Raw genomic sequence first — 269 nt, 5'->3', positions numbered from 1 at the left:
ATTCCTGCAGTTCATTCACTAAGAAGTGAATTCAAGGCACTGTGTGGGAGCCCAAAGACTGAGCTTGGGCAACCCCATGATGCTCATGTACCTACATATATATTTTTTTTCAACCTTCCTCCGCTTTTCTTTCAGCCTTTTCAGATTTCGTCACATTTTCCAAAAATCCCTAAAAATCCCCCCGTGGGCCAGAGCCCCCCAGTTCCTGCGGGCTGGCGCCCCCGGCCGCCCTCCCACCCCGCACCCCGCCTGAAAAAATTCCCCGCGCG

The 269-nt window shown here is 53.2% G+C and overlaps 1 protein-coding gene across 2 annotated transcripts in view; it reads right to left on the bottom strand.

Moving 5' to 3' along the window:
* Window positions 1-269, bottom strand: part of CCND2 (cyclin D2) — an 86,852-nt gene that overhangs the window by 84,215 nt on the left and 2,368 nt on the right. The window lies entirely within an intron of this gene.

The sequence above is a fragment of the Alligator sinensis genome, unplaced genomic scaffold (assembly GCF_000455745.1).
Source record: "Alligator sinensis unplaced genomic scaffold, ASM45574v1 scaffold177_1, whole genome shotgun sequence".
Taxonomy (NCBI): Eukaryota; Metazoa; Chordata; order Crocodylia; family Alligatoridae; genus Alligator; species Alligator sinensis.
This window is presented reverse-complemented; position numbering and strand designations above follow the sequence as displayed.